The sequence below is a fragment of the Gorilla gorilla genome, chromosome 7 (genome assembly GCF_029281585.2).
Source record: "Gorilla gorilla gorilla isolate KB3781 chromosome 7, NHGRI_mGorGor1-v2.1_pri, whole genome shotgun sequence".
NCBI classification, from domain to species: domain Eukaryota; kingdom Metazoa; phylum Chordata; class Mammalia; order Primates; family Hominidae; genus Gorilla; species Gorilla gorilla.
In genome coordinates, this window is record NC_073231.2 from 109,011,864 (window position 1) to 109,036,606 (window position 24,743).

Consider the following 24,743-nt stretch of genomic DNA (forward strand, 5'->3'; position numbering starts at 1 on the left):
GGGCGGATCACAAGGTCAGAAGTTCAAGACCAGCCTGGCCAACATGGTGAAACCCTGTCTCTACTAAAAATACAAAAATTAGCTGGGTATGGTGGCATGTGCCTGTAATCCCAGCTACTCGGGAGGCTGAGGCAAGAGAATTGCTTGAACTGGGACCCGGGAGGCAGAGGTTGCAGTGAGCCGAGATTGCACCACTGCACTCCAGCCTGGGATACAGAGTGAGACTCTGTCTCAAAAAAAAAAAAATTTAATTTAAAAACAAAATAAATAAATGGCTCAGAACAAAAGGGAATATGAGAAACTTTTAAAAATAGTTGGTGGAAAGAAGGAAAGCTGAGATAAGATTGCTGAATTAAATACAAAACTAGTTACATCCTGAAGGACAAAACAAAAACAAAAAAATCCCACAAAACCCAAACCCATAGTCTTTGGGGTTCTCTTCTCTATCAGACAGAAAAGAAACTCATCATGCATGATCAGTTCTCAGAATTGTAAACTGTTTGGCCCTAATCAAATGTGCAAACCAAGTTGCACGCTCTAGGCCAGGATCTCTCAATGCCTCCAGCACTATGGAAATTTTGGGCCCAAATAATTATTTGTTGGGGGTGCTGTCGTGGGCACTGTAGGATGTTTAGTAGCATGTGTGGCCTCTACAGCTGAAACATCTCCACATGTCCACTGGGGGTAAAGTCATGCTGGGTAGGAGCCCCAGAACACCTTTAGGTGAGCTTGTTGGGAAGTGCTCCTAGCATAACGTTAATCATCTTTTCTGCATTATCCCAAACTCTGGATAATTGTTCTTCACAAATAAAACTACCATTTGGAGGGTCACTGTGCTGAATAGAAGCACAATGTGCTCTATGCGGAGTCACAGACTTTTAGCAGAACAGGATCCTTAGAGATTTTCTAGGCCTGCTTCACCCTCCTCGTTTCCCAGCTGAGGAATACCAGTGGAGATGGCTCGGCTAAAGTCACATAGCTAGTTCATGTGGGTGTGTCCAATTCAATCCTGTCTTCTTCCAAATGGATGTGAAGCAGTCACTATGAAGTCTTTAAAACTTTGTGGGTACAAATTATGTGCGAGGCCCTGCGCTGGGCTCACAGCCAGGTGATGGCTAACACGAGGTCCTGCTCTTGAGGCACTGATGGTCTTCCTGGGGAGATAAGGATGTAGGCAAATAATTACTGTGGGAGGGATATTCAGTAGTGCAGGCTGAGGATGAAGGCTGTGATGGCCTTAGAGTCTCAGGGATAAGCCCTAAGGGAGTCTGATGAGGACCAGAATTCCCAGCTCCATGATCAAAGAGAGCTGGTTGTACTCATTGCAGAGGGAAGTTGTTGTTCCTGGCTCAGAGGGAATGTGAGGCCCAAAAGCGAATCTGCCCACAGTGCAGGCCTGGGCCAGGTTCTGGGATTACTGGGAGGCCCAGAAGACAATGATAAGCAGGGGGAGTGCAGAAATGGGGAGCTGTGAAGAACAAGTGGAAGAAAGGAGCAGATTTATAGCCAAGAGATCAGGCCAAAGATAGGACAGAGTGGGCGAGTGGGAGGAATGCAATTCTGAGATGGAGAAATTAAGACAACTAGAGTTCCAGAAAGAAGAGAACAACTGGGTAAAATCACAGCAGTGTTTAGAGAATGGTGGTGCCCGTGGTTTACTGTTAGTGGTCACTACGGTTTCCAGAAATCTAACTGCATGAATGGCACCCAGGAACTGAATCTGGGACTTCCTGGCTGGCTGCACCCAAGGCTCACGTGCTTGGCCTCAGAGAGGAAAGGGACTGGAACTGGGACTCAGAACAAAAATTTGGCAGAGCATGAATCCAGGCCTGGCTGGCACAGGAGCTGCTTCCAAGATATTTTACATCCAAAGCACCAACCTCACATGTTGTGGCAGTTACAGGAAGGAGGCTTCCAACTTTAGCATCCTTCAAGCCCTTGCCTCGTTCCTCGTGACTCACCAGGGAGAGAGAAACTGGAAAACAGGGACCAGAAGGATGTAGGGAGAGGATTAGACAAAATAAGGGCCAGAGCAAGATGCAAAGTGGGGATGCTGCCCGCCAGTTCTTTGGGATTCAGCAGGCAAGCCTTCCTTGGGGAAATCCTTTCAGGCAAGGAGGAGAACAAGTTGAGATGTAAAGCAATGATTGTGTGAAAATAGATAGGATTGAAAACGAACCAAGACAAAATTGTATCTGCCCAACTTCTTGAATTCAGGTGACTCTGGATGACCAAATATCTATGTAATAGCTTTTCTTTTGTTCCTTCCTTTCTGGATAATTGGATTAGAAAACTCTAGTAAACCTCAGTTATAGCATCCCTGAAAACACAGCTCAAAAGGGGAAAAGTTGAAGAGAGCTGGCTTTCCTTTCTCTGGGATATGAGATGTAGAGTTTAGGTTTCGTGATGAGGTTTTGAGGCCTTTCAGAATATTAAAAGGAAGAGAGAGAATTCTCAGGAAAGGGTGGAGGTGCTGTAGGAACCGACTATCCCACAACGGTTCCTTCCTGCCACTCCCCAGAGGTGAGTGGTTGTGCTCTGGAGGTGGAAGGGGAGGGAATTAGCAATTTTGGAGTGTTCATCTTTGCAAATGCTCCCTAGGTGAGTCAGGCTGTGAGCAGGGTGTTGTAGGAATATCTTTTTTGTTGTTGTTTTTGAGACAGAGTCTCGCTCTGTCGCCCAGGCTGGAGTGCAGTGGCGCAGTCTCAGCTCACTGCAAGCTCCGCCTCCCAGGTTCACACCATTCTCCTGCTTCAGCCTCCTGAGTAGCTGGGACTACAGTCTCCCACCACCACGCCTGGCTAATTTTTTGTATTTTTAGTAGAGACGGGGGTTTCACCATGTTAGCCAGGATGGTCTCGATCTCCTGACCTCGTGATCTGCCCGCCTTGGCCTCCCAAAGTGCTGGGATTACAGGTGTGAGCCACTGCGCCCGGCCAGGAATATCTTTAGGTAACCCCATGCCGCTAATAAAATTCCCCATGTGCTGTAGCTAAATAGTTTCTGTCTTAGTGTACATTGATTTCCTCGGGACCTAGGGCCACAGCTACAGGGGATTTGGACCTAATAGCCATAACAAAATAAAAGAATTTGGTTAATAGTAGCTGATATTAAAACTAATATTTATTAGCAGTTTCTATGGGCCAAACATGCTGCATACTGGTGGTGGCACCCACTTAGGTAGCAGGTGAAAAGTTGGCTTCTTTTAACCTGGGATTTTGCAACCAAAGTTAAGAACTCCAAATCTATGTTATAGAACATACCTTATGCTGTTCACTGAACATAAAAAATGTATTCATATATATAACCATACTTTATATACTGGATAGATTTTGCAGTGTCGTTCTGGGGCTGACTCCGGATCCCTCTCCATGAGGATTTTGGGTGAAGCACCTAGCCGGGCATGAGACATGAAATTTCCTTTCTGCTTCATCCAGAGCCTTTTCTTCTTTTATCTTCCTCATTCTGCCTCCTTTGCTGTTTCATATCCCACCCTGGTTTGCCACAGAATTAATTAGCCTCCAAGGAACCCCCATTTCTTCATCTGCAGGTGTGCAACATCTCAACTCCACATTTTCTGAGGCTCCGGCCAGCTCCCTTCCCAGTATCCTACTGTTTAGATCTGCACAAGGCTAGGGCTTTGGGCTTTTGAACATTTACTCCCCTTTGATGTGAACTCTGCAAAGTGCTTGATTCAGCTGCTTTTTTGCCCAAATGGCTTTTATTGCTTTCTGCCTCATTCTGTAGTGTTGAGAAGAGGGACAGAAAGATGTAACATGTGGTTATATATGGAACACCTGGGCTTTTCAGAGAACAAATTTTCCATCTGACAATCAATGATCTCTAGTAAGACTTAAATGTAGATTTAACATGAAGTAAGTAACAAGACTCACACTGTCTTCATGACTTCTGGAATCCAGAGGTAGGAGCAGATAGGAAGAGGTTTCCATCCTCACAGTGTTTGACTGTGAAGTCCTGATAGTAGAGACCGTATGTTATTGATTATTATTGTGTTGTCCACTTGGTCCATACATCTCCATCAAGAAGGTGCTAACTGACCAGGAATTCCTGGGGTCTGCATGAATCCCAAGATACTTATCCGTGAGAGAGCTTTCACGGATAAGCTTTTTCAGCTGCAAGTGACAGAATGACCTACCAGGCTGCTAAGTAGCAAGGAATTTGTTATCTCCATAGCAAGAAACTCAGAGGCAGGGAGGCTCCAGGGTGAGCTAACTCCATAGTACAGGGAGGCCAGGCTTCCAGGACTTCTTCCCCATGAGGACAGGTCTTCATTCACTCTCAGGCAACACCATTCAGAGGCAGGAAAGGAAGTTTCCTCCATTATCTTTTTCCCAGAAGCCCCACAGAAGATGACCTTGACATATCATGGGACAGAATTAAATCACATTCTCACCATAGAACACATCACTGGAAAATGAGAGGATTTAACCACTATTATCTCAAACCAGTCATGTTTTATTTCCTGGGGCTGGGGGAAGTGCTGCTGGGGAGCTGGGAGAGCCAGGATTGCCATTTCAGCCTTTGTCATAGGAAATGAGGTCTGCCAAGGAGAGTGAGAATGGCTGTTGGGTGGACACCAGCAAGATGGCCAAGAGTCCTTTATCAGAATCCCAAAGATGATGGGAAGTGGAGAAGAACATGGAATGTCTTATTTCCCTTTTGAGTCCTAACCACTTCCACTGTTCTTATTTTCCTGGTTTTGCCCATTAGCCCATTACCCTCTTGCCTTTGCACTTGCCTGGAGAGACAGCAGTTTAGGGGCTCTGCTGGTTCAAGAAGGACTGTGCAGGTAGCATGGCCACACACCATGTACAGGTAAGAGAGGGTATGGGGGGACCAGATCTGGGGAGGTGGGTATGGGACAACCCTGCAAAACCAGGTAATCTATAGCTTGGGAGAGCCTCTCAGGCCCAGGTGTCATGAAGCATATTTTCCGGCAGTGGGTGGACACTCAGGCTTCAGTATGACTGCCATGGAATTGCTAGCAGTGGTCAGTTCTTTTCCAACAAAGTTGCAGTGAGTAGCTATCCAGCCCCACCACCTCTGCTCCATATCTGCTCATGAACCTAGGCATATAATTATTGAAGCTGGTTGCAGGCATAGAAGTTATGGTTGTGTCACTGGAATACCTAAGTTTACAGAGCACCATTAGGTATTAACTGAATTCCTGGGCATGGTCCCTGAAAACAGAATGGGAAACTCCCATGATGTCAAGTGTGTTTGTTTCCATTGCTACTGCAACAAGCTACCACAACTTTAGTGGCTTGAACAATATAAATGTATTATCTCCCAGCTCCATAGGTTAGAAGCCTGATATGTTGTCATCAGAGCTGCATGCCCTACTGGAGGCTCCTTGGGAGAATCCATTTCCTTTCCTTTTCCAGCTTCTAGAGGCAGCCTGCATGCCTTTGTTCATGGCCCTTCCTTCATTTTCAAAACTAGCAACATTGCATCTCTCTGTGCCTTTAAAAACAGTCATATTTCCTTTGAGTCTCTCTCTTCTGGTTCCCTCTTTTGCCTTTAAGGACTTTGGTGATTACATTGGGCCCACCAGGATATTTCAGGATAATCTATTTTAAGACCAGCTGATTATCAACCTTAATTCCACTTACAACCTGAATTCCCTTTTGCTGTGGAACCTCATATATTCACAGGTTCTGGTGCTTAGGAGTGGACATCTTTGGGACCGAGGGTTATTCTGCCTTCATACCATGTCACCAGAGTTGTGCTAATACACAGAGAGCTGCAGGGGATGATATCTGCCATTCATTGAGCACCTTCTGTGTGGCAGACAGTGTTAGGTACTTTATAAATGATTTCACTGCGTCCCCCAAAATTCAATCCCTAATTTACAAGTGAGACAATGCTGGCTCTGAGAGGCTTAGTGACTTGCCCAAAGTCACATAGCTGGTGACGACAGAACTCAGTCCATCTGTCCTCCAGTCCATGCTGCCTTGTGTTACCCTTTGCTCTCTCCCAGATAGTTCCAGAGACTTCAGCATGTGCATGAGCACATGTGAGTGTATATGGGAGGGAGGACAAAAACATAGTAAAAAGTCATCTTCTGAACTTGAAGCTGAAGAGGTTCAACTTAAAATAGATGAGCGTGGCAACCAGATGTGGTGACTCACCCAGGGCAGAACTGGTGACTATTCAGCTGCTAACGACCAGGATGCAGGCTCAAGAGAACCATGTGTTTGAGTTCATTGTAGATTCTGGATATTAGCCCTTTGTCAGATGAGTAGGTTGCGAAAATTTTCTCCCATTTTGTAGGTTGCCTGTTCACTCTGACGGTAGTTTCTTTTGCTGTGCAGAAGCTCTTTAGTTTAATTAGATCCCATTTGTCAATTTTGTCTTTTGTTGCCATTGCTTTTGGTGTTTTGGACATGAAGTCCTTGCCCATGCCTATGTCCTGAATGGTAATGCCTAGGTTTTCTTCTAGGGTTTTTATGGTTTTAGGTCTAACGTTTAAATCTTTAATCCATCTTGAATTGATTTTTGTATAAGGTGTAAGGAAGGGATCCAGTTTCAGCTTTCTACATATGGCTAGCCAGTTTTCCCAGCACCATTTATTAAATAGGGAATCCTTTCCCCATTGCTTGTTTTTCTCAGGTTTGTCAAAGATCAGATAGTTGTAGGTATGCGGCGTTATTTCTGAGGGCTCTGTTCTGTTCCATTGATCTATATCTCTGTTTTGGGACCAGTACCATGCTGTTTTGGTTACTGTAGCCTTGTAGTATAGTTTGAAGTCAGGTAGTATGATGCCTCCAGCTTTGTTCTTTTGGCTTAGGATTGACTTGGTGATGCGGGCTCTTTTTTGTTTCCATATAAACTTTAAAGTAGTTTTTTCCAATTCTGTGAAGAAAGTCATTGGTAGCTTGATGGGGATGGCATTGAATCTGTAAATTACCTTGGGCAGTATGGCCATTTTCACGATATTGATTCTTCCTACCCATGAGCATGGAATGTTCTTCCATTTGTCTGTATCCTCTTTTATTTCCTTGAGCAGTGGTTTGTAGTTCTCCTTGAAGAGGTCCTTTACATCCCTTGTAAGCTGGATTCCTAGGTATTTTATTCTCTTTGAAGCAATTGTGAATGGGAGTTCACTCATGATTTGGCTCTCTGTTTGTCTGTTGTTGGTGTATAAGAATGCTTGTGATTTTTGTACATTGATTTTGTATCCTGAGACTTTGCTGAAGTTGCTTATCAGCTTAAGGAGATTTTGGGCTGAGACAATGGGGTTTTCTAGATATACAATCATGTCGTCTGCGAACAGGGACAATTTGACTTCCTCTTTTCCTAATTGAATACCCTTTATTTCCTTCTCCTGCCTAACTGCCCTGGCCAGAACTTCCAACACTATGTTGAATAGGAGTGGTGAGAGAGGGCATCCCTGTCTTGTGCCAGTTTTCAAAGGGAATGCTTCCAGTTTTTGCCCATTCAGTATGATATTGGCTGTGGGTTTGTCATAGATAGCTCTTACTATTTTGAAATACGTCCCATCAATACCTAATTTATTGAGAGTTTTTAGCATGAAGGGTTGTTGAATTTTGTCAAAGGCTTTTTCTGCATCTATTGAGATAATCATGTGGTTTTTGTCTTTGGCTCTGTTTATATGCTGGATTACATTTATTGATTTGCGTATATTGAACCAGCCTTGCATCCGAGGGATGAAGCCCACTTGATCATGGTGGATAAGCTTTTTGATGTACTGCTGGATTCGGTTTGCCAGTATTTTATTGAGGATTTTTGCATCAATGTTCATCAGGGATATTGGTCTAAAATTCTCTTTTTTGGTTGTGTCTCTGCCAGGCTTTGGTATCAGAATGATGCTGGCCTCATAAAATGAGTTAGGGAGGATTCCCTCTTTTTCTATTGATTGGAATAGTTTCAGAAGGAATGGTACCAGTTCCTCCTTGTACCTCTGGTAGAATTCGGCTGTGAATCCATCTGGTCCTGGACTCTTTTTGGTTGGTAAACTATTGATTATTGCCACAATTTCAGCTCCTGTTATTGGTCTATTCAGAGATTCAACTTCAAGAAAAAAACAAACAACCCCATCAAAAAGTGGGCGAAGGACATGAACAGACACTTCTCAAAAGAAGACATTTATGCAGCCAAAAAACACATGAAAAAATGCTCATCATCACTGGCCATCAGAGAAATGCAAATCAAAACCACTATGAGATACCATCTCACACCAGTTAGAATGGCAATCATTAAAAAGTCAGGAAACAACAGGTGCTGGAGAGGATGTGGAGAAATAGGAACACTTTTATACTGTTGGTGGGACTGTAAACTAGTTCAACCATTGTGGAAGTCAGTGTGGCGATTCCTCAGGGATCTAGAACTAGAAATACCATTTGACCCAGCCATCCCATTACTGGGTATATACCCAAAGGACTATAAATCATGCTGCTATAAAGACACATGCACACGTATGTTTATTATGGCACTATTCACAATAGCAAAGACTTGGAACCAACCCAAATGTCCAACAAAGATAGACTGGATTAAGAAAATGTGGCACATATACACCATGGAATACTGTGCAGCCATAAAAAATGGTGAGTTCATGTCCTTTGTAGGGACATGGATGAAATTGGACATCATCATTCTCAGTAAACTATCGCAAGAACAAAAAACCAAACACCGCATATTCTCACTCATAGGTGGGAATTGAACAATGAGAACACGTGGACACAGGAAGGGGAACATCACACTCTGGGGACTGTTGTGGGGTGGGGGGAGTGGGGAGGGATAGCATTGGGAGATATACCTAATGCTAGATGACAAGTTAGTGGGTGCAGCGCACCAGCATAGCACATGTATACATATGTAACTAACCTGCACAATGTGCACATGTACCCTAAAACTTAAAGTATAATTAAAAAAAAAAAAAAAAGAGAACTATGTGGACTAAACCACAGAGAGCTGTCGTTTATTCTGTTGATTTATGAGTTGCCTGAGTCTGATCAGTGTGGGAACTGGGTAATAAGAATGTCTCAGTGTTTCTCCAGCCCTCTGTAAAGGAGAGATCTGTCCTTGGGCACGGTGGCATGATGGGCAGTGGAGCGGTGTTCTTGTCCCTGGCTTCACCACTCCCTAGTCTCCGAAGAATAGCCTCAACACCTAATTTTCTGTGCACTGATTCTGTACGTACCAGGCAGCTTTCTGCTTGATTTGGTATCTTTATAGCTGATTGCCTCTATTGCAAAAGCGTAATTTGAAGCCTCAGCCAGGCCCTGGTTGCTGCAAGATGATTACTTGACTCAATCTAGATGGTCTCTGCTCATTCCTGTCTTTAACCATTCTGAACTCTCCCGACTCCCATCACGGCCCCACCCTCTCCAGGGAGCACCACACTTTCTACTCATGCAAAGAAATGGGCCCATAAAATTCTTCAAATTGTCTCCTCCTACTTTTCTATTTTTTTCCTCTGTGTTTTCATCTTCTTTTGGATTGTTCCTCATATCTCATGTTCATCCCTATAATAGTTTGAAGTCTTTGCATTCTCTTTCTATTCTAATGGTTATCCTAAAGTTTATACACACATAATTTATCAAAGTATAAAGATATCAACATCATTCCCTATTTCTATGTCAATTTAATTTCTTGCTATAACAAAGACATCAGTGCTTCAGAGTAACATATGGGGCTCTGCCCCAGGCCTCAAAATTAAATGACTCCCCAGAGAGGAGTCCAATGACACCTCACTGAGCGATCTGGGGAGACTGCAGGGATTGGGATTGTAAACTGGATTCTCTGTGATACTATGTTTCTTTCCTCCCCAAAATGGCACCATTTTTCATTTGAGAAAGGATTATCATCTAGCACTGGGGATGAACGTAACCAAATCATTAATGAAATAGTCACAAGTGTACAAAGGACTTTGAACTTGAAATATAAGTCACTGTGGCCATGGGCCTTGTAGGGACCTTGGGTTACTTGTTCATCTCCTTAACTGCTTAGTACATTGCCTATGGAGCACAAGCCCAGTCTTCTTCTCTTGTTCATATGAAACATTATTTGTCTTCTCTGCTTGTTCTGGTGTCTTGGGTTAGTTCTCCTTGTGGCCCACATTGCCCATTTCCACACCTGAGCACAATGTGAGTGTTGAGTAGATCTGGAGAATGGGATGCCCAGCCTCTTCAGGGCAAGGGACCCAGCCTCATTCATCTGTGAGTCTCCCTCAGGGCCCATCTGGTAACAGCATCCAAGGAACACTCATCCCCTTACTGGATGTCCAGGAGTTGCTTCCCTTTGTGGGGGGCTCCCCAGCATGTAGTAAGGCACCTGCTAAGTGTCAGGTCTGCTCTAGCCACTTCCTTTATGCTACCTTCACAATCATCCTGCGAGGAGGCAACTATGGTCTCTGCTTTATTAGATAAGGAAATTGAGACTTGCAGAAGGAACTTGCCTAAGATCACATAACAAGTAGGTGGTGATGAAGGGACTGAACCCCAGTGCTGTTTGACGGCAAAGCCAATTCTCATGACATTATAGCCCCTCAGCATTAGACATAAAAGTGCCAATAAAAATGCAGTGAATAAATGGATCTGGTTACTTTTGAAAATTCCAAAGGGCCTTGCTTCTTCCACCAAGATCCATGCCTGCCCCAATAGAGATGACTTTTTGTCTGTCTCAAGGCCTTTTCATTCAAGCTAATCTTCCTGCTACCCCAGGGACTCTTGATTAAATTTGCCCAGGAAACCCCTTCCTGCTTTCTCTCAGTATGAGCCTCCCAAACCACACACTGCAATGTCCATGCCCCAGAAATAGAGAAAGCACTGAGTTTAAACAGTGCTTTCTGGAGTTTCTTATCCTGTGGCTATAAGTAAATGAACTTGTGACTGAGCAGATGATAATGGATAATCTTGAGCTGAGCTATTTCATTTCATATGGTTCAAGGTTATGCAATTTTCCAAGTTTAATCCAAATGTCCTCAGGTCCCACTGGTCTTTGGATATAAATGGGCTCACATGGAAAGCAGTGAGCTCAGAGAGCTATTTCACTGTTTCATGCCACTACTTGTTCTCTCAGGACCTTAGTCCTTTTGCAAAGTCTCCCAAAGTATTTCAGCTGGCTCTTACAGGTAATATTGGCCATGTGCTGTTCTGCTACCATTGGGGGGTCCTATTTTTGCTTTTTCTTCTTTCATTTTCCACTTTAGAAAGTGCCCCCTCCCTCGATGTTCTTCCTCCCATCCCATACACACACACCAGGCACTATCATATCTTCCAGGCACACTTATTTTTGTGGCTGGGCATGATTGCCGCTTCTAGTGGGCACCAAAGTCCCCTCTTTATTATTGCCACAGCCACCAATGCTTGAGAGCAGTGGTTCTCAACTGGTGGCTTCTCAATGTCTAGAGACATTTTGGGTTGTTATAATACAAGGTGGGAGTGGGGATGCTATTGGCATCCAGTCGGGTAGAGACCAGGGGTGCTGCTAAACATCCTGTAATACTCAGGGCAGTTCCCTACAATAAAAAATTACCCATCCCAAATGTCAGTATTGCTGAGACTGAGAAACCCTGCTCCAGAGCCAGAGTGTGCAGAACAAACAGAGTTGCATTGTAAAGCAGGAGAGGAGACTCTCATCCCTTTTTGTGTTAAGCTATAAGCTTAGAGTGGCCCCCAAGTAGTGTTGCTTGTACTCTATGTCTTAGTTAATATTTTGGCAAACAGCTTTCTGCTTTTTGCTCATGGTCCCTCATCTCTTTGGGGTCAGGTTGTGGACAGGACACATGCTCCTCCCCTCTGACCTCTGGGGCTTGGCTTATCTTCACACTGGGTAAGGCTTGCTGGGCCTGGGTCCTTCTTCCCTTAGAGGGAGTTATTTTGGTGAGAGCCCTTAATCCCTAATGCAGATATGCTTCTGGCACCCACCAGTAGGTCCTGACACATCTGAACCCCAGTGTAGATCCCAGCTTCCATGCAAACAAGATAGAGAATCTTTTGTGACTTAGTGTCCAAGGAGTGCTGAACTTAGGTGAGTGCTAATAAAGATTAGAGCTTGAAGTTTACACTGTGTGTCAGTTAGGACTCTTTCAGTGGCAAGTAATAAATTAACAAAGAATTTGTTAATTTGTTAATAAATTAGCAAAGAAACAGGTCTATATTGGCTCAGGTAACAGGAAGGCCTAGGATAGGGCTGGCTTGGAGTAAGGCTGGGTTCAAGTCACCTGATGTCATGGACCCAGCATCTCCCTCTCTCAAACCCCTTCTTCTGTTGGCTTCATTCTCAAAAAGGCCCTCCCTTTGCCATGGCCAGACCACTGCCACAGCCCCACCTCACAGCTCCCAGATTCAAGTCCAATGGATAGAGCCATTTTTCTAGTAGCTCCTGTAGAAGCCCTAAGATTTACTAACTCGGGCCATGCGATGCCCCTGAACCACATAGTCTACAAGAATGCTGAGTGTGACTGGCTTTGCCCTTGGTCACGGGCTCTGACCCCACACAGTCTGAAAGTGGGGATGGGGTTACTGGGAAAAGGATAAGGGATGTTGAGGGACAGGCGGCTGCACATGGCTTAGAAGTTCAGGCTCTGTATAACAGGCTGTGGTATTAGGTCAGGAAAGGAATCACTAATGAAGAATGTATCCTTTTAAAATAATAAGAAAGGGCTGATAATTTTGTGTTTTAGGAAGTCAGAATGCAGGATGTGTGGAGCAGAGGGGCTCAGAAATGTAGAGATTTCTAAAGGAATTCTGTGAGATAAAATACACCTGCATGTTCCTCTACTTACAGTTTTCATAGCCCAGTAATCAGGCACATGCTCCCCTTCCTCAACTTTTCAGTATCTTGAAGTTATAAACTGATCTTTGCTCGATAACATGCCAAGATGTATTCAACAGTGAGAAAGGAGTACATATATTTTTAAATCTTTATTCATGTTATAGATTTTCTCTAATTGCTTGTAAAATCTCACATCTTTATTTTAATCAATGACTTTCTAAAACAATGTCTCATTATTTTCTTTGAAACATTAAAAGTGGAAATTGGAGTACCTTTTAGTTCCATTAGACTTCAAAGTGCATTTTTTGACATACGCAATACTATTTTTAAATATAACTGTTAAATAAAAATTCATTTTTAAGGAAACAAGGATAGTAGTGAGGCTTAAATAAAGTAAAGCAACTAATTCAGTGCCTGGCAGGTAGTGTGTTCCCAATGAATAGAAACTCCTTTCTGTTTATGTCTAGGAACGTTTACAAATTCTCATGAAGAAAAAAGAAATAGAATACATCCACTACAACTTGTAGACATGGAGATGTTCACATTTGTTTAGAGGTTATGACCTAAGATATAGCTTCACCTTAAATCTTTGGTTTTAAAATATGTAATTTAATAATTATAATTTAACAGTGTAACATGAATTAGAGATCAAATTGTGTGAGAATTTTCAAACATTATTGTATTTTTCATGCTTTATATGGATAAAAGCATAGCATAAATATGATCAAAAACTGAAATACTAAAACTCCCTTGAGATCTTTCTTCTTCCAGGATTAGCAGAGACAGCTGAGCAAAGTGAGAGATTTTTGTTCCCAAGAGAATAGACAGCCCAGCTCGGGGGAGAAAACTTGGACACTTGGAATAAGCAAGGGATCATTTAGAGTTAAGCTGTGTGACACTGACTGCAGATGGCAGGCATCAGCAAGCAAGGCACTGATCAGAGGTTGCCCCCTCACCAGACTGGAAAGGTGAAGGAGGGAGGAAGAGCATTCCAGGTGGGGGATCATGTGGAGAAATAACACCTAGGTGGGCATGAGCCTGACCTTTCTGAGGAGCCTAGGGATACCCACCTGACCAGAACCAAGCTTGGTGATTACCATGAGCCCACAGGATGGAGCTCTTGCAAGCCAGACAGAGGTGTTTGGACCAGATGCAGTGGTGCAATACGGTGTGAGGGAGAAAGACATGCTGAGGGAAGATCCGTCTTCCTGTCGTGATTAGGATGTGCTGGACAGTGGGGAGGAGACTGGAGTCAAGGAGGCCAGCTGGAGGTTACTGCAGTAATCTAGAGGTTAGATGAGGTGAACTGTACCTTTCCAGTGGAAGCATAGAGAACAAAGGGTGATTTGAGGAGATACGGCAGGGATTCGTGTCAGACGTGATTATAGGGAATGAAGGAGAAGGGAAGGGAAATGATAGGCCACCAGTTTTTAAGGCCAGAGGTTAGAAAATTGGTGGCATGTCTGACAGAAATGGCAGAGTCAGGAAGGGGAACTGGCTTGAAGGTAACATGGTAAATGCAGTTTGGACGTATTGAGTATAAAGTGACTCAAGAAACCTCCATGTGAGAAAGTTAGACTTTCAGCTTGTTCTGCAGGGCTGTCAACATCACTTCCTGAATCTCCCCCTCACATCTCTCTTAAATATCTCTTGAATTCATCCTGTTCAACTCCGCCCCCATCCCATTGTTTGAGTTGAGGCTCTCATCACCTCTTGCCTCCAATTACTACCATGGTAATAGGTCTAGCCAATTTTCCTTCCTCCAGTCTCACCCCCTTTCATCCATTCTCCTCCATGTCTTTGAACTTTTCTCTCATGTTTTCATTAAGCCTATATTTCTGTTTTCTTGACTATTTAGCAATTATCTAGGGATATTATAAAGTGTTGCAATGGAATATGAATGAGACTTTCTTTGCTTTTCTTTGAAAAAAGCAAGTAAAGGATTTAGATTACTTTCCAATAACTTATGAGTGTTGAACATTATTTCCTTTAATCTAATGGCACTCCGGGACTAGACCACAAGGATGACATGATTTATAAGGACTTCATTGATTTCCATTTTCAACTCCTGCCCTTGATCTGAGTGCCTGCGGGATGAAGATGGCGGTTTATGCCTCTGTGAGTCCCCAGAGCCTGGTGAAATTGCTGGCATGTATAGAGAGTCAGCAAATCCCAGTTGAGATGAACTAATGGGAGCAGAGAGTTGGGTATCAGATGTGAGTTAAATTAGTTGGAAACAGGCTGGGCGCAGTGGCTCACACCTGTAATCCTAGCACTTTGGAAGGCTGAGGCGGGGGGATTGCCTGAGCTCAGCAGTTTGAGACCATACTGGACAACATGGTGAAACCCCATCTCTACTAATAAAATACAAGAAACTAGCTGGGCATGGTGGCACACGCCTGTAGTCTCAGCTACCTGGGAGGCTGAGGCAGAAGAATCGCTTGAACCGGGAGGCAGAGGTTGCAGTGAGCCAAGGTTGTACCACTGTACTCCAGCCTGGGTGACAAGAGTGAGACTGTCTAAAAAAAAAAAAAGTTGAAAACAGACGTGGTTTCTGAGAGAGGAATATCTTAGAACAAAGAGTGGGGAACCACTTCTTAGGCTGACCACCTTCTCGGTGATGCATGAGCTGCGTGTGCTGATTTCTAGGACAGAAACTGCCAAGCCCTGGGTCAGTAGTGTAGAGTCTTGATAAGTCAGTCCCAGTTCTTCCATAAGTCTCTGCATGGCCTTGAGTTCATGAGGTTTTCCACAGGGATTCTTGTATATCTCTGCAGGGTGATCCAGATATTTTGAATGGGAAACAAAGAAATGGAAACAAAGAAATATCAGTTTTGCTGTTGTTTTACACTGAAGAAAAACTACCGTACAGTATTTCAATTTTTCTGTCTTCACATGCCCTGGTTCTGGTGTGCCAAACCAAGCAGAACTTCTGGTTCAAAATGGAATCCATGCATTTAGAGTGGGGTCAGATCACACAAGCTGGTTATGGACTTTATGGATGATGATGTTCAAACTGTTCCATCAGAAAAGCCAGCCCCCTCCATAAATATCAAGAACAGGAATATGATTTAAGGCAAAGCCAACTGCATCTACACCCAGACCTTTGCAGGCACTTGTCAAAAGGGGGAGCTCAAATTAGATTTCTCACAAGAAAAAAGTAAGCTTAAACTTGTTTCCCAAGCTACCCAGGGAAAGCTGCAGAGACAGGAATGGGGGCTTAAGAGTCAATTGCCGCATTTCAGAAATACAAAATCAAATCAGCCCACTTGGAGTTTTTGTTTTATACTTTCAGTAGAAAACCCACAGCATCAGTGTCTTATGTGACTGCCACAACAGAGAGTTTGGGTGTCACCAACTACTTAATTATTATTATTATTGTTATTATTATTATTTGAGATGGAGTTTCACTCTTGTTGCCCAGGCTGGAGTGCAATGGTGCGATCTCAGCTCACCACAACCTCTGCCTCCTGGGTTCAAGCAATTCTCCTGTCTCAGCCTCCCGAGTAGCTGGGATTACAGGCATGTGCCACCACGCCCAGCTAATTTTTGTACTTTTAGTAGAGATGGGGTTTCATCATATTGGTCAAGCTGGTCTCGAACTCTCAACCTCAGGTGACCCACCTGCCTCAGCCTCCCAAAGTGCTGGGATTACAGGCGTGAGCCACTGTGCCCGGCCAACTACTTAATTACTGATAGTGAGCTATGTAGTGAGTAGGTTGTCAAACATAATCCTGACTGTGTCCTTTCTAAATTGTTACTGAAATCCTTCTCATTTAGATTGTGGCTATAGATACAGGATTATCCTTATTAATTCACCATTGTTTTGCTTTCCCCCTTTCTTTCTAAATAGTCAGTTGCATTTATCAGGTGAGTTTTTTGGCAAAAGCCATCATTCTGAAGTGGCACAATTCCCAGTTACAGCCTTCTGAGAGAGATTTCCAATTCAGTGAGTCCAGCTGGGAAGATAATACATTTAGATGGCCAAGGGAAACTCTAAAAGGAGGCAGCACCCCCAAGGCAAGTCTCCCTTGGCTGGACTCCCTACCTCCAGGCTTGAGCCCTTCTAATGGATCCTCCACACAGTTCCTGGGCTGCCATTGCCATGGGACAGCATCCACTCCTTAGCGAGATACATATGGCCATGCATGACTTGGCCTGTGCTTCTTTGTGGCCCATTCTGTGCTTTGCCACCAGCAATACCTCTTAGACTTCTCTCTTACCAGCATCCCAGATATCACCACCAGGGACAAGGAATGAGCCTCTCTCCCTCCCCTCTGCACCCCCAGCCCTAGAGCAGAGTCTAGCACATCAGAGAGGTGCAGTGAGTATTTGGTGTAGAACTCCATGATCTGCAACCCCGTGGTCTGTTTTTCTAGGGCCCTGTCCACTTCTATTCAGCATAACCAAGTTTCAGTAGCTAGCCAAGCCCCCGATTATCTGTCCTTCTAAAGAAGGTGAGGCATAGAAAGAGCTTGTGAACATTATGCTTTATGGCTTACCCCTGTCACAGGCGTCGCTTATCAGGCCTCTGCTATGCATGCAGTAAACAGACCCTGATAGAACAGCAATCTGCTCTGTAAATCTGGGTCTCCTGCTTCAGCTCAACCTCTGATCTCCTGGCTGGCCTCCTGTGGCCCCTTAGTATCTGGATTTTAGTTCCTTTAGGAGTCACTACATCCTGGCCAACTTGGCAGAGTTGGTCTTTAGTGACATTCCCTTGTCCCTGCCTCTTTTCTCCATTTTCATTCACCCATTCAGTGCCCTCTCTTGCTCTCAAGAAAGGACCTGAAGTCAGCCTTTTGCACATTGTTGCGCCTGGGAGTGGGGAACTGTGAAATTAGCCCTGACCGTGTGTCAGCTCACCTACTCTTTCTTCTTTGATGGGAGCAAATAGATGGGAGCAAGACATCTTTGGAGTCACACAGATCTGGGTTTTGAGTCCTGGATCCATCACTGGTTGGTTGTCTTTTAGCAAGTTATTTGGCCTCTCTGAGCCACTGTTTCCTAGTCTGTAAAATGGTAATAACAATGCCCACTTACAGGAGTAAATATGGCACATGGTCAATATTATTATTTAGCCTCTTCTGAAAGGTCATACAAGGGACAGAGCTGGAATTTGAACCCAGGCCTTCCTGACTCCAAAAGCAGTGCCCACACCATGATAGCACATTCTTCCCCGGTACACAGTGAACCAGCCACCAAAGACACTTGTTGGGTGAACATGAATTTAAGTCATCAATGCAGAGATGCTTAAGGCCCCAAGAGGTTCACTTTCAAAATGGAGTCAAATTCAGAGATATGCCAATGAAGAAAGAAAAAGCAGCTCAAATCCTGCTTTGTCTCGCAAGAAAAAATATCAAAAAGGAAGTCGTTTTCTTTTGATGCAAAGAAAACCTCTTTGAAATCCTCTTACTCTCAGACTTTCTTATGAAGCAGGGAGAGATTTTCCCCAAATCTTCTTTCCCTGATACCACTCTTCTGCTTCTCCATCCCTTTTCCACCTAAAGCCTATTAAATAAATCAACTTAATGTTTCTCTTTTCTTTGACTTGCTTTCCCCTGGCTAATTACCGGGATTCCTTAACCCTGAAGCAAGCCATCAGATCATTCTAGCAAACAAGAATCTTTTGCCTTTAAGGATTAGGGAAAGTAGAGAGACATTGCAAATACACACAATATAATGTAGTCTTTAATTTAATTCCTGTCACAGAATGATGTGAATTTATCATTTTCTCTCTCCTTCTTCAACCTAGAAGCAAACTGTGAGGTCATTGTAACAAATAAGAATCCTGTGCCTTGAAAAGATTGGGAGAGCTGAGTAAAAGTTACCATATTCCCTCTCCTGGAGGTAACTAAAATTTAAAGCTTAGTGAGAATCATAGTATAATAAAAGATCAGATTCTCAGCTGTCAGTCCATTCATGTTGTTATAACAAAATATCTGAGGTTGGGTCATTTATAAATTAAACACAAATTTGTTTCTCACAGTTCTAGAGGCTGGAAAGTCCAAGACCAAGGGGCCAGCAGGTTCAGTGTTTGGGGAAGACCCATTCCTCATAGACGGTGCCATCTAGTGCCCTCACATGGCAGAAGAGACAAAGGGCAAAAAGGGCACAAATGCTGTGTCCTCACATGGTGGAAGAGCAAAAAATGGCCTACGCTAGTTTCCTTTGGCCCATTTATACAGTAGTGATTCATAAGACTCTGCCCTTATGACTTAATCACTTTCCCAAATGCCCTACCTTTTAATACTACCACAGCTGGGGAGTAAGTTTCAACATGAGTTTTGGAGGGGACACAAACATCCAAATCATACCACCTGGGCAAGGAATTTTAAGCATCAGTGAAAAAGAGGTGCATTTTTGAGGCTGGAGAGCCTTCCTGTTCTGCACAAAGTTGGCCCTGTAGACCTTCTAGTCCCAGAATCAAAAAGTTTGGGAGTCAGGCCCTCAGCACCTTACTGGAGTCCCATCATCAAATCTCCCCTTCCCAGCAGCGAAGTAGCCATCTGTGGCAAGAGGGAAGGAAAGCCCTATATGACTCTGGTCTACATGAACCCTCACCAGCCCCTGTGCAGCATCCCCAGCCCCATCACCAAGCTCTTCCTGTAAGCTGAGTTCAGCGTGATCTTTACCAAGCTGAGGTTGGAGAACTGCTTTTGCTACAGGGCTTTGATGTCCATGAGGAGAAGGTATTTCTCCTTCCTGCAGCACAAACCCCTAAATGGCAAATGCAATTGCTCATAACTTCATGAGGAATCTGGAGAAGGCTCAACATACTGTCCTCAAGTTTTCACTCAGCCCTGAACCCTGGAAAGACACCAGCTTTCATTGGGAGTCCCTGGGAACCATAGCAACCCCTTACGAGGAGGGTGAGATGAGTGGCTGGCACCCTGTGACAAGTCTCTGTCAGGGGTGACTTCACTGTTTATGCGAGCTGTTCCTTTCACTCCCTGATATCTCCATAGGAATTAGAAGAGCAAGCATGGTTCATGTTTGCACTTGCTTTCTTTGGAATTTCAGCTGTTTGGTACATCAAGGAAAAAAATACTTTAACACATAGAGATCCATATGGCAGCTTCTTCCTGCAGTGATGATACCTACTCTGGCAACCGGTTAAACAGTTCAAGACTCTTTCAACAAATATTGTTTGAGCAACCCAGGCATGTCCTTGTCTTCATGGAGCTCCCAGACCAATGGGGCAAGCAGACATGGAACAAATGATACCAACAGTGATGAATGCACCAAAGAGAAGTGCACTACTGCAGGAGTGCAGGGGAGTCCAACCCGGTCTTGAGGAGGAGCCTGGGAAGGTGCCCCTTCCCCAAAAATTCATGTTTAAGTCAAGATGGAGAATTAGGCCAATTGGGAGAGCCTTCAGAGTAGAAGGAACAGTGTTATAAAGACTGTGAGGTGCCTTCAATGTCCCATAAGGTTGAAGCATAGAGGACAGAGAGAAGTGCATAAGCCCATCAGGCCAGAAGAAGCAGGAGAACTCACAAAGAGCCTTGCAGGGCACATAGGGATTGGTGTGTCTATCCCTTAGGTCATTAAGAAGTCTATGAAGAGGTAGGCCATGATCACATTTGTAGTTTCTGTTTTTGTTGTTATTGTTATTGTTTTTTGAGACAGGGTCTCATTCTGTTGCCCAGGCTGGAGTGCAGTGGTGCAATCTCAGCTCACTGCAACCTCCACCTCCCAGGTTCAAGTGATCCTCCCACCTCAGCCTCCCAAATAGCTGGGACTACAGGCATGCACCACCATGCCTGGCTAACTTTTTAATCTTTTGTAAAAAAGGGTTTTTGCCATGTTGCCCACACTGGTCTTGAACTCCTGGACTCAAGCAATCTTCCTGTCTTGACCTCCCAAAGTGTTAGGATTACAGGTGTGAGACACCACACCTGGCCAGATTTTTAGCTCTAAAAGAATGCACTGGCTACCTATTGTAGAATGAAGTCCACAGGCCGCCATCCCTTCTCATCTTAGTTTGGCAGCCTCTCTCAGCCCCCTTAATTGGATCACCAAAGGTCTGCAGCACCCTGGCTTGGTGAGCCTCCCTGGAATTATTTCCCACCTCAGAGCAATCCTCCCTGGAGCAGAGATTGACCAACACCAGCTGGCTGTATCCCTGACATGGGAGCTGCTGAGTGCAGAAAATGAGCCTCGTGGTGGCTTCTGAGTATCGGGGAATCAGTGTCTAATCTTTAGTGGGTGACCCAGAGGGTTGAGCTCCTGGCAGGAGAACATTTCATGGGTCTGGGGAGAAGAAAATGCACCAAGGTAGTTTAATTAAATACACTCATTTTCTCACTGGCTGCACTTCAATGTGACCTACTTAATTCTGAAGGCAAGTTACTTGGATTTTAGATATGCTTCACCCTAGAGGAGTAAGACATTTGAACTATGGATTACCTTTAAAGCAACAAACAAAAGGCTTTCATTTATTTTGATGACACCATACACCCACTAATTATTGCCTAGCTCTGAAAAGGGAAAATATGATTCATTGTAGATTTTTTTGTTTTAATAATGTAAGTTAACACAAATGCACGTGAAAGGAAAGGTTTTAGAGTCTGGCAGATCTGGGCATAAGCCTGGCTCTGGCACCAGCAGCAGGACCTCAGGCACTTTAAATTGCCTGACCCTGAGTTTCCTCTTCTTAAAAAAAAAGAGGTGGCAGGGAGTGGGGATCATAACATCTACCTACAACATTGTTGTGACAATGAAGTAGAGCTGGGAATCAAATTCCAACTCCATGATCTTAGATATGAATTGTTTTTCGAGTCTTTCCATCTTTGTATGCTTAGGTCTGAACATAAGGCTGGCACAAACCCACAAATGTATATTTCATTTCATTTCTACTTTCAACTTTTGTATTAGGCCATTCTTGTGTTGCTATAAAGAAGTACTTGAGGCTGGGTAATTTATAAAGAAAAGAGGCTTAATTGGCTTATGGTTCTGCAGGCTTTACAGAAAGCATGGTACTGTCATCTGCTTCTGGTGAGGCCTTAGAAGTTTACAATCATGGTGGAAGGTGACGGGCAGCCAGCATGTCACAGGGCGAGAGCGGGAGAAAGAGTGGTGGGGGAGGTGCCACACACTTTTAAACAGCCAGATGTCGCATGAACTCATTCATCATCAAAAGGATGGTGCTAAGCCATTCATGAAGGATATGCCCCATGATCCAAATACCTCCCACCCAGCCCCACCTCCAACACAGGATTACATTTCAAGACGAGATTTGGAGGAGACAAGTATCAAAACTATATCAGCCTTCATCCCAACGATGCCCAGTCTTTCCTTTTAAACATTGCTCAAGAATCTTCTGCTCTGTGAGGACTAACCATGCCTGATTTGAGCCATTAAATATCCCACAGGTTCTTATGAACAACTATAATTTTTTTCCATCTACATGTACTGTTAGGGTGCCTTGAGGAACATTACCATCTGACTGCCCTACAGAAAGTTGGGCATCCCAACCATTGATTTAAAAACGTAGGACTTTTTTTGTAAAATAGGCATTGCAATGTATTGATTCCTATGTGGTGTTTCTGTTCTTATGTGTCATTATATTTGATTACTATTTTTGATAGCATATTTGATGATTAAATGTGATATAATAACTAAAAAATAAATAGCCTAATATTCTGGGTGAGTCTAAAGCTATTACTAATTAGAAAAGACAAAATGTGACATGGCTCTATTTCTTAAAAATCATTCTTATTTCATGAGTAGTATATAAAAAAAGGTGGTAGAAATGTTATAGATAATGCCCTTTTGATCACCCCGTGATCCTGGTCCCCTGCCTTTTCCCCAAAGACAAACATTGTTATCAGTTTGTTGGGCATCTCTCTAGTTTGTTTTCTGTGTGTATATGTGTGTGTATGTATCCCTGTACAAAAATAGCATAACATAGATATAATATAGTTTTTTAAACATAAAAGCTGGCCAGGCGCCATGGCTCACACCTGTAATCCCAGCACTTTGGGAGGTTGAGACAGGCAGATTACCTGAGGTCAGGAGTTTCAGACCAGCCGGGGCAACATGGTGAAACCCTGTCTGTATTAAAAATACAAAAAAAAAAAAAAAATTGCCAGGCGTGGTGGTGCACATCTGTAGTTCCAGCAACTCAGGAGGCTGAGGCAGGAGAATTGCTTGAACCCAGGAGACGGAGGTTGCAGTGAGCCGAAATTGTGCCACTGCACTCCAGCCTAGGCAACAGAGTAAGACTCTGAAAGCTGTCATTTGTACATATTTATGCTCTACTTGCTTTTCCATTCATCACTATGTATTTTTATCTCTATAAGTCTACTTTATTAGCTTTAAATTGCTATATAGAATTCCATAGTCTAGATAAACCACAATTTATTTAGTAATTATCCACCTGAAGAATGGCTACATTGATTATATTTTTCATTATTACAGTGGTGTAAAGAACATCTTCAACAACCCCGTTTGTGCAATGGTTAAGAGGTTTTCTAAAGCAGATATTGAAGACTGAAATTGCTGAGTCATTTTGATGTGCACATTTTAAACATGAATAGGCTCTGCCAATTGCCCTCCAAAATGGACAGTTTTACCTGCACTTCCACCAGCAGTATATGAGAGAACGTGTTAACACACATCCTTTCAACATGTAATATCAGACTTTTTAACTTTTGCCATTCTGACGGGTAAGAAATGACATATTATTTAAATTTTGCATAGCTCTATTTTTCAGTAATTCTTCAATAAGCCGTAAGTTCCCAATTAAATTACAGATACATAAAGGGTTCAGATGGGCAAGTGGTTTATATCCCCCTCTAACAGCACAGTGCTAGGCACAGGGTAAGCACCCAAGGGATACTAGATAATTGATTGATTGCTTTGAGCGATTTTAAAATTTCAAGAATTAAAACAATTCAGTTGATTGAATTCAAATTTTGATTGGCCAAAATATATTTCTTACATCTAATAAAGATGTATCATCTAATTTCTTTCTTTCTTTTTTTTTTTTAACTTTTAAGTTCAGGGGTACAAGTATTAAGTTTGTTACACAGGTAAACTTGTGTCATGGGGGTTTGTTGTACAGATTATTTCATTACCCAGGTATTAAGTCTAGTACCCATTAGTTATTTTTCCTGATCTTCTCCCTCCTCCCACCCTCCACCCTCCAATAGGCCTCATTGTGTGTTGTTTCCCCCTATGTGTCCATGTGTTCTCATCATTAAGCTCCACTTATCAGTGAGAACATGTGGCATTTGTTTTTCTGTTCCTGTGTTAGTCTGCTAAGAATAATGGCCTCCATCTCCATCCATGTTACTGCAAAGGACATGATCTTGTTCTTTTTTATGGCTGCATAGTATTCTATGGTGTCTATATACATTTTCTTTATCTAGTCTATCACCAAGGGGCATTTAAGTTGATTCCATGTCTTTACTATTGTGAATAGTGCTGCAATGAACATGCACGGGTATGTGTTTTTATAATACAATGAGATACCATCTAACACCAGTCAGAATGGTTATTATTAAAGGGTCAAAAAATAACAGATGCTGGTGAGGTTGTGGAAAAAAAGGACACTTATATACTGTTGGTGGGAATGTAAATTAGTTCAGCCATTCTGGAAGACAGTGTGGCAAAACCTCAAAGACTGAAAGATGAAAATACCTTTCAACCCAGCAATCCCATTACTAGGTATATACCCAAAGGAATATCATCTAATTTCTAATATCCACCTCAGAGAAAAGTTTAGTGCCAACTACAGTTGATGTGGAAATAGCCTAATGAAAAGGCTAGTTGTACTAAGGTCAGAAAATGTCAAGGAGTAAAAAACAAATGAAAACAACCAGGAAAACAGCTGCCACTTCTTTAAAAGGCTAACCACCCCCAAAAATAATTCAACCGAAGAGTAAAAGACAACAGGGACTGTCTTCCTCTGTTCTGGCTTAGACTGAAATACCTATACTGGGTAATTTATAAGCAACAGAAAATTATTTCTC

At 43.2% G+C, this 24,743-nt stretch overlaps 1 protein-coding gene and 1 long non-coding RNA gene across 3 annotated transcripts in view; one reads left to right on the plus strand and one right to left on the minus strand.

Annotated features, from left to right (window-relative positions):
• BAALC (BAALC binder of MAP3K1 and KLF4) overlaps positions 1 to 24,743 on the plus strand; it is a 92,683-nt gene that overhangs the window by 38,317 nt on the left and 29,623 nt on the right. The window lies entirely within an intron of this gene.
• On the minus strand, positions 12,897 to 18,166 carry LOC134758978 (uncharacterized). Its single transcript, XR_010134840.1, has 2 exons — positions 17,629 to 18,166; positions 12,897 to 15,533 (listed from the first exon to the last, which is right to left on the minus strand). It is a non-coding gene; the product is annotated as an uncharacterized lncRNA (long non-coding RNA).